The 13,298-nt window shown below is 43.4% G+C and overlaps 1 long non-coding RNA gene across 1 annotated transcript; it reads left to right on the forward strand.

The window, feature by feature from the left end:
• Positions 1–2,967: 2,967 nt before the first annotated feature.
• Positions 2,968–12,725, forward strand: LOC107970511 (uncharacterized). The gene is made up of 3 exons (XR_001713107.4): positions 2,968–3,050; positions 9,831–9,994; positions 12,289–12,725. It is a non-coding gene; the product is annotated as an uncharacterized LOC107970511 (long non-coding RNA).
• The last annotated feature ends 573 nt before the right edge of the window (positions 12,726–13,298 follow it).

The following is a 13,298-nucleotide window of genomic DNA, read 5'->3' on the forward strand; positions in this document are numbered from 1 at the left end:
CCCGCCTCAGCCTCCCAAAGTGCTGGGATTACAGGTGTGAGCCACCGCACTCAGCCTATATATAATATTTTTAAATTTTTATTTATTTTATTATATTTTATTTTATTTTTTGAGATGGAGTCTCAGTCTGTCACCCAGGCTGGAGTGCAGTGATGTGATCTCAGCTCACTGCAACCTCTGCCTCCCGGGTTCAAACGATTCTCCTGCCTCAGCCTCCTGTGTAGCTGGGACTAAGGCACCCGCCACCATGCCCAGCTAATTTTTGTGGGTTTTTTTGAGACAGAATTTCGCTCTTGTTGCCCAGGCTGGAGTGCAATGGCGTGATCTCGGCTCACTGCAACCTCTGCCTCTCAGGTTCAAGCGATTCTCCTGCCTCAGCCTCCCGAGTAGCTGGGATTACAGTCATGTGCCAAAACGCCTGGCTAATTTTTGTATTTTTAGTACAGACAGAGTTTCACCATGTTGGCCAAGCTGGTCTTGAATTCCTGACCTCAAGTGATCCGCCCACCTCGGCCTCCCAAAGTGCTGGGATTACAGACGTGAGCCACCATGCCCGGCCTCGAGTGGCTCTTTTGATTGCTGATATCTTGTTAGAAACAGGCAGCTTAGGCAGAAGCTGATAAGGAGAAGTGGGAGGGGGAGGAGGAGGGAAGGGTTGAAGAGAAGAGAAATTGGGAAACGGCATTCTAGAATGGAAATGGAGGAGGATTTCCAGCAGTACTAAAGAAAGGCCTGATGGTGATTCCTTTTCCATCCAGTTAACCTTTCTTGATCAAGGTGCTTTGAATCTTTTCCTTGCTAATTTGACTTGAATTAGCCATGAATTCCTATATAAAAGGAATTCAACATGTTTGCTAGTTAAATGAGGCAAGTAGCATGGTTCTGTGTGTCCACATTCAGCTGAGTACAGGTAGAAAAGCTCCGCCGCAGCTGTGGTTTTGCTAGGAGACACAGTCAAATGAGGCAGGGCCAAGGAATTGAGGGTGTACGAAGGAAGTAGAAAGTGGATGTTGAGGGCTGACGGGCAAGGAGGAGGGTGGGGCCGACACATGACTACAATTGCAGTATTAGAAGAAAGGAGCTGAAAATATAGCAGGCCAGGAGAGAAGGAGGATTGAATAGAGGTTATGGAGGAGGCAGAGCTATTGGTAATAACAATGTCTGACCATGGAGGGTGATAGTCAAGGTTGTGTACTGGTTCAAGCTAATTGCTATAACAAACAATCCCTCATTCTTAGTGGCTCAGCACACAAAAGTTTATTTCTTGTTCAAATCGCAACCCAAGGCTTGTTGGTGGGGTTGCTCAGGGTCAGCCCAGTCATTCAGGGTCCTGGGCTCTTTCCATGGTGGCTTGGACTGCATTGTTTAATACGGTAGCCACCAGCTACATGTGGTTACTAAACATTGGAAATGTGACTTGTGCAACTAAGAAACTGAATTTTTCATTTTAAAAATTTAAATTTTGGCCGGGCACGGTGGCTCATGCCTGTAATCCCGGCACTTTGGGAGGCCGAGGTGGGTGGGTCACGAGGTCAGGAGTTTGAGACCAGCCTGGCCAACATGGTGAAACATCGTCTCTACTAAAAATACAATAAAATGAGCCAGGCATGGTGGCACACACCTGTAATCCCAGCTACTGAGGAGGCTGAGGCAGGAGAATCAATTGAACCTGGGAGGTGGAGGTTGCAGTGAGCTGAGACCGTGCCATTGCACTCAAGCCTGGGCGACAGAGTGAGACTCCATCTCCAAAAAAAATTTAATTTAATATTTTGAAAGTATGTTTGGAACAATTTGGATATGTGCAACTACTTTATGAAGTTAAATACAGATTGGCTGTTCTGCCTATGGAGTAGCTATTCTTTCGTTTCTCTGTTAATAAACTTGCTTTCACTTTACTATAAAAAAATTAAATACAGATCAATTTTTTGTTGTGATTTTTTTAAAGACATGGGGTCTCGCTCTGTGACCTGGGCTGGAGTACAGTGGCGCAATTACAACTCACCGCAGCTCCAACTCCTGGGCTCAAGTGATCCTCCCATCTCAGCCTCCCGAGTAGTTAGGAGTACAGGCTCACATCACCATCCCCAGCTAATTTTTTAAATTTATTTTTGTGGAGATGGGGGGTCTCACTATGTTGCTCAGGCTGGTCTTGAACTCTTGGCCTTAAGTGATCCTCCTTGGCCTGCCAAAGAGTTGATATTACAGGTGTCAGCCACCATGACCAGCCCAGATCAAGTATTTTTGACGTAAACTTAACATTTGAATTGATAGGTGCTGTTAAGTGTAAATTACACACTAGATTTCAAAGACTTAATATGAAAAAAGATACAAAATACCTCACTTATAATTTTTATATTGATAACATGTTGAAATGATATTTTTAATATGCTGGATTAAATAAAATGTACTATTAAAATTAATTTTACCTGTTTTTTGTTTTTGTTTTTGTTTTTGAGACAGGATCTCATTCTGTTGCCCACCCTGGAGTGCAGTGGTGCGATCTCAGCTCACTGCAGCCTCCGCCTCCCAGGTTCAAGTTTTTCTCCTGTCTGTTTCTGAGTAGCTGGGATTACAGGCATGCACCACCACGCCCGGCTAATTTTTGTATTTTTAGTAGAGACAGGGTTTTCCCATGTTGGTCAGGCTAGTCTCGAACTCATGACCTCAAGTGATCTGCCCGCCTCTGCCTCCCAAAGTGCTGGGATTACTGGTGTGAGCCACCGCGCCCAGCCACACCTGTTTCTTTTTGCATTTTTTAATATAGCTACTTGAAAATTTAAAATCACATATGTGACTTGGCTTCCATTTCTACCAGACAGCGCTGTTCCAGGGCCTTGTAACACTCCATTGCATCCTCTCCATCTGGCTAGCAAATAATGAGAGAGCAAGCAGAGGACTGCAAATCCCTTTGTCCAGAACTCAGTCATGAAGCCATTGTTACAAAGGAGAAGTGCATATGTAGCCTGCCCGGAAAGGAGAGGAAACAGATTTGGTGAGCAATGAGCTGGCCTCCGGCACAGGTCCGGGGTAGAATGACAACATTGTTGGAGGTGAGGTGGTCAAGGCACTGGCAGGCGGGGCATTTGGAAAGACTGTTTGTGAAGTCACCAAGAATCTGAAGTGACAGGGAATGGAACTCTTCAAGGAATTCAGAGCAGTGACCCGAGTCTACAGTTGATTCAACAAAGCTGAATATTTAGTAAATATTCAGATGACAGCTTCAAAGCTGAAAGCTTTGAAGAAGAGAGGAATGGTGGTCTTGAAGCAGCAGTTGGGAGAAATGAGTATACCTCCTTCACCTCCAGGCCAGTGGTCCAAGATGAGTAGGGGAGAGAAGAAAGTCCCCATTTGAAAGGGTGTCTGGGGAAGAAGTGTCCTTATGGAGAATAGGTTTTAGTGCATGACCTTAACCAAGTTATTTAACCATTGTGTTTGAGGTTTCCTTGGTTTAAAATAGGGATAAGAATAACACTTATCTCATAAGGTTGTTGTGTTAAATACTGAAATACAGATGCTCCTCAACTTATGATGGGGTTATGTTCCAATAAACACATGGTAAGTTGAAAATATCCTAAGTCGAAAATGCACTTAATACACCTAACATGCAGAACATTGTAGCTTAGCCTAGCCTACCTTAAACGCAATCAACATTCTTACATTACCTGCAGCTGAGCAACACAGTTTATGGTGTGGCTGACAGGGACTGGCCCAGCTTGTCAAAAGAGTATCATACTGCTTTCTACTGAACGTATATCACTTTCACGCCATCTTAAAGGTGAACCATTGTCAGGGACCGTCTCTACCTGCAAAATATTTAGCATGTCGAAATGGCTATGTTAAATAATTTCCTAACATTGTACTAAAAGCACGCTGGTTTCTCCTTTGTTTTTTGTTGTTGTTGTTGTTGTTTGTTGTTGTTGTTGTTGTTTTTTGTTTTGAGACAGAGTCTCACTCTGTCATCCAGGCTGGAGTGCAGTGGTGCAATCTCAGCTCACTGCAACCTCCACCTTCCAGGTTCAAGCAATTCTCCTGCCTCAGCTCCCCAAGTAGCTGAGATTACAGGCACGTACCACCACGCCCGCCTAATTTTTTTGTTTGTTTGTTTAGATGGAGTCTCGCTCTGTCGCCCAGGCTGGAGTGCAGTGGCACTATCTCGGCTCACTGCAAGCTCTGCCTCCCGGGTTCATGCCATTCTCCTGCCTCAGCCTCCCAAGTAGCTGGGACTACAGGCGCCCGCCACCAGGCCTGGCTCAATTTTTTTGTATTTTTAGTAGAGACGGGGTTTCACGGTGTTGGCCAGGGTATTCTCCATCTCCTGACCTTGTGACCCGCCCACCTTGGCCTCCCAAAGTGCTAGGATTACAGGCATGTGCCACCGCACCCGGCCCTAATTTTTTGTATTTTTAGTAGAGACGGGGTTTCACCATGTTGGCCACGCTGGTCTTGAACTCCCGACCTCAAATCATCGACCCACCTCAGCCTCCCAAAGTGCTTGGATTACAGGCGTGAGTCACTGTGCCTGGCTTCTCCTTTGTTTCTGTCTTCTTCCTTCACGTATTAATTTTCCTTTGTGTGTGCCTTCAATCTGGCGTTGCTCTTGGATAAATGAAGGCAATTTATTAGCTTTGCCCTTATTCTAGGACATGATGCACTGGCAAAATTCACTGGGTCCATGTAAATTTATGTTGCCACTCAGAAGAAAGTGGTCAGCTTGGATGTAATGTGAAACTGATGTAATCTTAGACAATAGTTTGAGAAAGAAACACACATTTCTTCCTATAAATAGAATACAAATTTCATTTTCAAAAGGAAAAAGCTTTGTGTGTGAAGAGGGAAGTTCTGGAAGGAGGGTGTGGCTACTTTCCAGATTACAGTTGATACAATTGCACAGACTTTTCCTATTGCCTAACAGAGACTTGTCTATGAATGGCAAAATGAGGAATTATCCATTCTTTTACACCATTTCCAGAACAGTGCCCTGAGAATCAACTGCTTCTGTTAACGCTGTCTGTGGTAAGATGTCTACACAGAAAACCCTAGGAACAACAATTAAGTTAGTGCTCTGTATTACAGTTTGCTTTCCAGAAGTGACACTCCACAAATCCCTCTCAAACCTCACACCAGAAACTCAAGAGCTCACCAGACCTTCCTCTGAAATATGACTGTGCCAGGGGCCTGATGCTGGGCAAAGGGTCGGGCTGGGGAAGGAGGCAGGTGATTCTTCTGTTCCCCATGGCTGGATAAAACCAGCACACCCCAGCCTCTCAGAAAGCTTCATCCTGTGCATAATTTGTAAAAATTGCTTAGTTACTTGGTCTTAGAGAGGGGAAATCTGATGCCTTGTGATGGAAATTTGGAGTTTCCATCCACGCCTGGCCTGCCGAGGAACTCTGCTGAGCAGTGGCTGCACCTGCCAGGTCTGCCTGTTAACCTCACCGGCGCTGCATGTCCCCATTTAAAACTTGGAACTGAATCTACAGAGCTCAAGGCATTTTCAGAACATGAAACATTTTTGACGTAATCATTTTTTAAAAGTTTCTGCAGGGCACAGCGGCTTGCATCTATAATCCCAGCACTTTGGGAGACTGAGGAGGAGGATCACTTGAGCCCAGGAGTTTGAGACCAGCCTGGGCAACGTAGTGAGACGCTGTCTCTATGAAAATAAAAATAAAAAATTGTTTTCAAAGTTTCACTTACATGCTGCCTTTTTTTTTTTTTTTTTTTTTTTTTTTACGGAGTTTCACTCTTGTTGCCCAGGCTGGAGTGCAATGGCATGATCTCGGCTCACTGCAACCTCCACCTCCCAGGTTCAAGCAATTCTTCTGCCTCAGTAGCTGGGATTACAGGCACCCACCACTACACCTGGCTAATTTTTGTATTTTTAGTAGAGATGTGGTTTCACCATGCTAGCCAGGCTGGTCTCGATCTCTTGACCTCAAATGATCTGCCCGCCTCAGCCTCCCAAAGTGTTGGGATTACAGGCGTGAGCCACTGTGCCTGGTCCACATGGTGCTTTATATCATCTTCACATAGGTTCTCATCAAAACCCTGTAAAGGATGTTTTCTTGTCCTTGTTTTACAGATGAGGGAGTTGAGTCTTAGAGGATGCTGTCTCTCCTAAGGTCACATAGTCACACATAGTCATAGAAAGGCAGCAGAGGCTGGGTCATAAGCACCCTCTGACGTCACGTCCTATGCTCTTGTACAACACCCATCCTCTCTTGTGATTAAAAACTAAACCAAACCAAAATGAAATTAAATACTGCTTCCTCATCTAGCTAATTTTGTCACAGAATCACTGTAACCAGTGATTTGGAGTAAATGGCACCCAGTTTCTCCACTGGGAGGCAGCCATAGCCACCAGTGGCTCCTGTGTTCTTCCAGGTATATTCTGTGTGTAAAATTTTAGACGTGCACATCTAACGCAAATGCAAGCAAACTGCCCTGTAGGTGGTTTTTTTTCACTTTAGATTTTCTCAATGATTCTTCTGTATTAGTTATCAATAACTTAGGAGAGGGGAGTTGATTTCTGAGCCTGATCCTTACAACTTACATTCAAGAGCCTGGCCATCATTCCCTCCGCCTTATACTGAAAACACCCACTGTAGTTCTCTATTACTTACAACATCCCATCTAAATGTTTAGCCAGGAATTCAAAGGCACATAAAACCTGGCCATAAAACACCGAAGTTTATATTCCTATAATCCTATATAAAACTCTCTGTCCTCTCCTGCTAGTACTCCCTGTCCCATGGGCTGGGTACCACCCTCCCAACCCCATCTTCATATAATAAACTACCACCCAGTCCTCAAGGCCTTACTCCAACCCCATCTCTTTCAATGTAACTCCCAAGACCTCTACAGCTAGAAGGGCTTCCTTCCTCTTTAGAGTCTCAGTAGTGCTGATCGCTTGATAGTTAATATTTATTGTCAAATTATCTTTTTTTTTTTCTTTTTTTTTAGACAAGATCTCACTCTGTCACCCAGGCTGGAGTGCAGTGGCCCAATCTTGGCCCACTGCAACCTCCATCTCCTGGACGCAAGTGATGCTCCCACCTCAGGCTACCAAGTAGCTGGGACCACAGGCACATGCCACCACACCCGGCTAACTTTTGAATTTTTTGTAGAGATGGGGTTTCACCATGTTGGCCAGGCTGGTCTCGAATTTCTTTTCTTTTCTCTCTCTTTTTTTTTTTTTTTTTTTTTTTTGAGATGGAGTTTCGCTCTTGTTGCCCAGGCTGGAGTGCAATGGCCTGATTTCAGCTCACCACAACTTCCACCTCCCGGGTTCAAGCAGTTCTCCTGCCTCAGCTTCCCGAGTAGCTGGGATTACAGGCATGTGCCACCATGCCCAGCTAATTTTTGTATTTTTAGTAGAGACGGGGTTTCTCCATGTTGGTCAGGCTGGTCTCGAACCCCCGACCTCAGGTTATCCACCTGCCTCAGCCTCCCAAAGTGCTGAGATTACAGGCATGAGCCACTGCACCCAACCCTTTTTTTTTTTTTTTTTTGAGACGGAATCTCGTTCTGTTGCCCAGGCCAGGGCACAACGGTGCAATCTCGGCTCACTGTAACCTCTGCCTCCAGGGTTCAAGTGATTCTCCTGCCTCAGCCTTTGGGGTAGCTGGGACTACAGGCACGCGCCACCACGCTCGGCTAATTTTTGTATTTTTAGTAGAGATGGGGTTTCACCATGTTGGCCAGGCTGGTCTCAAACTCCTGACCTCAAGTGATCAGCCTGCCTCAGCCTCCCAAAGTGCTGGGATTACAGGCATAAGCCACCATGTCCGGCCTGGTCTCGAATTTCTGAGCTCAAAAGATCCACCCGCCTTGGCCTCTTTGGTGCTGGGATTACAGGCATAAGCCATCATTCCTAGCACTATTGTCCCATCATCTTAGCAGTAAATATTTGTTAACTCAATGACTATTCCCAAATGGGTTATTTTTATTTTTTAGAGACAATGTCTCATTGTGTTGCCCAGACTGGTCTCAAACTCCTCTGAGCTGAAGTGATCCTCCTGCCTCAGCCTCCTGAGTAGCTGGAACTACAGGTGTGTGCCACCACAGCCTGGCACCAAATAGATTGTTAATCACTGAAGGTGTGCAACTAGTTCTTTATCTCACCTACACAGTGTGTTGGCTTGAAGGGGCATGAGCTGGTGAAGCAGTTTGGCTGTTTAAGTGAGCAATGATGATTTTGGGGTGATTCTTTCTAAGAGCTAACATTGCCTGTGGCCCCCTGTTCTTTGGATTGCCACAAGAAGGGACAAATCAGATTTCTGTTGTACACAGTGATGTACTGTGCCGCTCTCAGGCAGACTGTGGCTGTCATCCTACCTATCTGTCTTATGTTTTCTCCCCTTTTAATCATTTCTAGGGACTTACTGAGTCCAGTGATTTTGGTTCCTGTGCTTTTGTTTCCCCATGTGAAGAATTCTACTAGGATTAATAATTTCATTGGGGAACGGACACAGTGGCTCACACCTGTAATCCCAGCACTTTGGGAGGCCGAGGTGGGCAGATCACGAGGTCAGGAAGTCGAGACCATCCTGGCCAATCTGGTAAAACCCTTCTACTAAAAATACAAAAATTAGCTGGGCATGGTGGCACGTGCCTGTAATCCCAGCTACTCGGGAGGCTGAGGCGAGAGAATTGCTTGAACCAGGGAGTTGGAGGTTGCAGTGAGCCAAGATCGCGCAACTGCACTCCAGCTAAAAAAGAAAAAAAAAATCATTAGGGATATCGTAAGAAAGACTTTGAACATCAAAAAAGAAAAATGATTGTAGTTGATTGAAACACATCAAATTTCCAAAAATCCAGAGTCTATGACAGTAAGAGAAAGCCAGGGAAAAAGCTTGTGTGTCACCATTTGAAACAACTGTTTACTTTGAAAGTGGATAACGAGGGAGAAGTAGGCACTTATCCTGCCTTTCCAGTAGCAACTCTACTGCAGAAACGAAAATGATCCCAGATGACAGGGGAAAACTCTACATTTATACATTTGTAGGTTACATTTACATTTATACCGTTACTTTCCACTGAAAGAATCATTTGTAGTACCTAAGGAAATTATCAATTCAGGCAAGGATTATCAGTTGATCTTAAAGCTCTAAGAATGGGAAACTGGTTACTGATGCTGTACCAAAGTTATACCACTTGGGTCACTTTCTGGTCATAGGAGATGAAAAACATAACTATATGATGGAGGCCTGGTCTCTTAAAAAAATCAGTGTAATAAGACAGTTAAATAATAATAATAATTAAATAGAATATGTGGTTCTGGGTTAGTTCATGATCTGTACAAACCAGCTATAAAGGACATTTGGAAGCCAAATGAAGAAATTTGAGTATGTATTAAGTATTAGATAATATTAAGAAATTGGGCTGGGCATGGTGGCTCACGCCTGTAATCCCAGCACTTTGGGAGGCCAAGGCGGAGGAATCACAAGGTCAGGAGATTGAGACCATCCTGGCTAACACGGTGAAACCCCATCTCTACTAAAAATACAAAAAATTAGCCGGGCATGGTGGCACAAGCCTGTAGTCCCAGCTACTTGAGAGGCTGAGACAAGAGAATCGCTTGAACCCTGGAGGCAGAGGTTGCAGTGAGCTGAGATCGTGCCACTGCACTCCAGCCTGAGCAACAGAGCAAGACTCCGTCTCAAAAAAAAATAAAAAAAGAAATAAATGTTAATTTTGTTAGATGTGAAAATGTTATTTTGGCTATATAGGAAGATATTTAACTCTTTAGAAATGCATACTGGAGAATTTAAGACTGTATCAGGAGATTACAAGAGATTTATTTCTCCCTCGCTCCATCACCATCCCAGGTCAGCTGTCACTCTCCTTGTTATCTGCAGTCTGGTGTGCAGGCTGAAGAAACAGCCCTGTGTGGGACACTGCTGGTCTTGTGGTAGAAAGAAAAGAAAGATGATGGAATCACACTGTGATTCAGATTGTGGGCTGCACTTCCACTTACGTTTTATTGGCTAAAGTAAGTCACATGGTAAAGTCTTGTATCAGTGGGGGTAATTTTCCCACAGGGTTGGGCAGTAGGATTATTTAGAAATCAGTGACAAGGAGGACAAAGCATCTCAAACTCTGAGAAATAACAAAATTGTTTATCAGGAAGAAAATTATAATGTTAAATCCAGATGTTAAAAAGCAAGAAAGATTGAAAATGAGTGAACTTAGCTTTCAACTCTAGAAACTAGAAAATAACAAATAAACCAGAGAAGGTAGAAGGAAGGAATTAATAAAGATAAAACAGATAATATGAAATAGAAAACCCAACACAATAATTTGATGTTTTAACAAGCTCAAAACATAGAAAGCCTTTGGCAAGTATGAACCAGAAAAAAAAAAAAGAAAGAAAGAAAAAAGACACAATAACATCAGAGAGGAAAACAGAATGCAGAGATTTCAAATTTTTTAAGTGCTATGTGCAGCTTTATTCCAATGAATTTGAAAATCCAGACCATGGAGAATGGCTTTCTAAAGAAATATAAATTACCAAAGTTGACTCAAGGAACAGAAAGCCTGAACTTATCAATAGTAATATAAGAAATAGTCAAAGATCTACCTTCAAAAAAGAAAACAAGTCCACATGGTCCATAAGGCAAGGTTCTACCAAGAGTTCAAGGAGGAGATAAACCCCACATAATGTGAAAGATGGAGAGTTTACCAAGAACAAACTATCACTTTGCAGCTACAGATGCTGTATAACGAAAGTCTGGTCCATATAAATTACCAAAATTGACTCAGTGGGGATGACCACAATTCTGAATTCCTAAGCTTTTGATCTCATGAAAACTAAAACAGGAGCCTTGACCAGAATGGTTGTTACAGCAGGTTCACACATTGAATGTTTGCACTTGTTGTTCATATGACATTGATAATAAGTTTCCTTTTGCTTATGTTACGAGGTGTTAGGTGATAGTACAGTTTATTTAGCCCATCTTTTTTGTGTTCCTGTCAGCTGATGCAATTCAATGTTAACAATTAAGTTATTTTCAGTGAGATTCAGGGCATTCAACAAATTAATAATTCAGGTGTGAATTTTTCTGCTTATTAAAAACTTTAAAAAATTAAGGCAAAGTTAAAATCTATGCCCTAAGTGAAAATATGAACACTCTTATACTTTGTTAGGCGAGTGGACAAGTGATTCTATGCCAAGGACATCTGAGATATATGGGAATGACTCAGGCATAGGAGTTTTGGACTCCAGGTCAGGCGAATCTAGTTACCGGAGGGGACAGAGAACAACCGCCTCACTGAGAAACTGGGAGGGGACTGTAATTACCAGGGACTTAGGAACACAGCAGGGGTCAGCCAGGAACAGGAAGGTAAGGCAGACACCAGTTACTATAAACCTGGAAACTAAGGCCAAGGCAGTGGCAGGATAGAGTCAAACCAACCCTATCCTAAGCATTGACCCCAGTGTTGAAGGAAATGCTGAGCCTGGAGAGGAGGTGGGGATAGTTAAGAGACAGCCAAATTTCCAAGTCACATTTATTGCACCAGACATATTAACTGCTTCCTCAGAATCTCAATTCCTGCCAGAAAAGACTGACAGACTACTGCTATGAAAAGAAGACCCCTTTATTTCCTGGGTCCCTGGAAAAAAAATGATGAAGACAACAAGCCTTTTGTTTGGTGTGTGCACCCGCCTTCTAACCCTGAAGTTAACCCCAGAAATCAAAACACATTCACTTTAGAAGACTGGCACATCTAAGAAGCCCAAAGTGCCTGAAGGGCATCATATAACTAAGCCCCCTTTACAAAGACTTGGCAAGTCAACACTTTGTTCTAACTTCCAAAGTAACAGTTTGAGGATCAGTTCTACATGTAAATCTGGGAACCACAAAAGGAAGTTAATCTCTGCTAGTACCAGCCTGTTGGAGACAGTCCATCCCCAAAGGCCACAGGCAGCAAGTGGCTGTGTCAGCTCAGAAGCCATACTCTTGGGGAATGTCCCACAGAACACAACACGAGGCCAAGATGCAGGCTGAAGCTAGGATTTGAGTTTCTTGGTGGCCAACTTTCATTTGTCATAGAAATAACATCCCACCTTTGTACTGTACTGCCATTTCCTCCCTCAGCACTATGTATAAGACTCCTGTTAAAACATTTACTGTGATTTTGAGTTTAATCCTGGTGAAAATCAAAGGACATTTTACTTCCTATCATTTTCCAAATTGAGTCCCCAGGCCTGCTATTGTCTTTCTCGAGTTTTCCAACTTGGCCTCCCTTTTTCACTTCCTCTCTCACTTTCTACCTTTACTTTAGGTGTGCCTGCCCTCAACCCGGGACACTGGAGCTAGCACCAAAGCCTACACGGAGAGGATCAGGACATCCTGTTGAGCACCAGAACATTTCCTTCCCCAAGAAAAGGAAATACAAATGGATTTATTCTCAGGGCTACAGATTTAGGAAAAAAAAAAAAAGCTGTGCTTAACACCAGGCCACTGTACAATCACCAGGACTTTTCTGGATGTGGAGCAACTTCATTTGGTTATTTCAGAATGCTTTGTAAACACAGCAGACACGGACAAAGCGTGGTTGAAGCATTTCAGTTGTACTTGTCTCTCATTTTCTACACGTGTTTTCCCAAAAGCTGCTTTCCCAAAAGGAGCCTGGGGAGAGGCCTTAATCATCTGTTATCTCTCTTGCAGCTTCCTGCTCAGCCAGTGGCAAGATCCAAAATATATATGAGCATTTCCTGTTCTTTCTCATTTTGTATAACCCACATGTTAGAGAGATTGAGTTGTCTGATCTAGCTCCACATAGGACTTAGGTGGCACGTGAAAACCTAAGTCCAACCACTAAATGCTCTAATTACCCCTCATCTTAACCTAGGTAAAGGATGATCTCTTTCAAGACGTAGAATGTGCTTATCTTTCCTTGGACATTCAAAACAAAACAAAACAAAACAAGAGTCTGTTTTTAAATGTCAATGTCAAATCACAATATCATTGTATGTCTTGTATCCAGAAAGGATCTTAGTGAATATATAGCCCAAGAGGCTTAAAGTGGGGCTGTGAATAGGTTTGGAGGAGTCTATAACTCCCTAAATTGTGAATGATAGAAATACATCAGGGAGATGTGCTTGGGTAGGGTGTGTGGGAAGGTGGATGGCTGTTTCTCTTCCTTTCCTAGATACCTGAAAATGTAAGGAACCAGGCTAAAAATATGGAAGTTTTTGGGAAACCTGTTTCCCTAATCTCTCTCATAATTCTGTTTTCAGTCTGAGGACAAGTTCTTGGTGCTTGCTCTTAAAGAAGAGCCTGGAAATGGAG

Source organism: Pan troglodytes, chromosome 2 (genome assembly GCF_028858775.2).
Source record: "Pan troglodytes isolate AG18354 chromosome 2, NHGRI_mPanTro3-v2.0_pri, whole genome shotgun sequence".
NCBI classification, from domain to species: domain Eukaryota; kingdom Metazoa; phylum Chordata; class Mammalia; order Primates; family Hominidae; genus Pan; species Pan troglodytes.